Source organism: Bactrocera latifrons, unplaced genomic scaffold (genome assembly GCF_001853355.1).
Source record: "Bactrocera latifrons isolate USDA-ARS-PBARC rearing strain unplaced genomic scaffold, ASM185335v1 scaffold_446, whole genome shotgun sequence".
Taxonomy (NCBI): domain Eukaryota; kingdom Metazoa; phylum Arthropoda; class Insecta; order Diptera; family Tephritidae; genus Bactrocera; species Bactrocera latifrons.
In genome coordinates, this window is record NW_017537097.1 from 143,332 (window position 1) to 144,589 (window position 1,258).

Sequence of the window (1,258 nt, forward strand, 5' to 3'; positions counted from 1 at the left end):
GTCATGTATATGCCGACTGGTGCGTTAGAATCTGCTACCTTTATCGCTTCTCCAGTGAGAATTTCATGATATTTCATTGATTGAAAGTGAAGTTAAATAAATTACCACCCACATGAGGGCCAATCAAGTCCGTGATCACCGGAAATTTCATCGAAACTGTGCGTGAATTTATCAAAAATTAGCCGAAATCATCATTGAAATTCATGAAAATGGAATTGAACATCTCCAAAACATCGATTTATCGCATTTTGATAGAACATTTGGGCTTAAGAACGTGTGTGGGTGGCTTGTTCCGCACAAATTGACTGACGGCCAAAAATTCAACACTCAGTCGACGCTGGTGATAGATTATTTGAAGAAAAATCCCATTTTAACCAATAACCACTCCCCCTACTCACYCGATATTTCACCGTGCGACTTCTTATTTTTCGGAAAAATTCATTTGTGCAAGAAGGGAAAGCGTTATGCAGACGTGCAGGCCATTCAAAAGGCATCGGCATACTGGCGGCCATACCGGCCAACGAGCTAAAACACTCATTCGGCATGATTTTTTCCCATGCACAAAGCTGTATTGAAGCAGAAGGAGACTATTTTGAACAAAATAAATTGATTTTTCCAAAAAAAACAAAAACCTGTTTACTGTGCAACGCACCTTGTATTAAGTTCTTTAAGAAGCTTATGAGTTTCATTTTCGATTATTCTTCTTTTATGTAAAGCTATCGCCACAATACGATTTTCTCCCCACTCCATTGTTAATAAGCGAGAGCAAACATTAAACTGATTTTTACATGTACTATATCAGTATGCATTGAATACAAATTATAATGAAAAGTAACGACATTTTTGCCTGCGAATTTTTCCTCGCTGTATTACACACTGAACTTTGTAACAGAATTTATGGCAAGTGTATGCGTGAGGTACGTAGCTTTTATTCATATACATATACAGTGTCAACTGGAAAGGAGATAGGTCCATGCATTCATTTTCGAAAGGTATGAAGAGAGAGAGATCCCGGTTATGAAGTGATTTCTGAAATATAAAATTTCAAAATTTTATTTTTTTTTTTTTTTCAAAATATGGGCAGTGCCACAACGTTTCTTTCATTTCTGCTGTAATATTGGTTGACACTTTATAACGAATTACGTAAAAATTCCTTGATGACGATTACCTTTTAAGGCATTCCAATTAACWCAATAATACGTTGCTCTTTCGATCTCTCCACAGTGAATCTTTCCATATCGGATGACATGGTATCCAG

The 1,258-nt window shown here is 36.5% G+C and overlaps 1 long non-coding RNA gene across 1 annotated transcript in view; it reads left to right on the plus strand.

Moving 5' to 3' along the window:
- The window catches only part of LOC108973000, a 27,606-nt gene extending 26,350 nt beyond the window's left edge, over nt 1-1,256 (plus strand). Inside the window, exon 3 of the long non-coding RNA XR_001993691.1 lies at nt 1,225-1,256. This is a non-coding gene — a long non-coding RNA (uncharacterized LOC108973000). The remainder of the gene's footprint in view (nt 1-1,224) is intronic.
- The last annotated feature ends 2 nt before the right edge of the window (nt 1,257-1,258 follow it).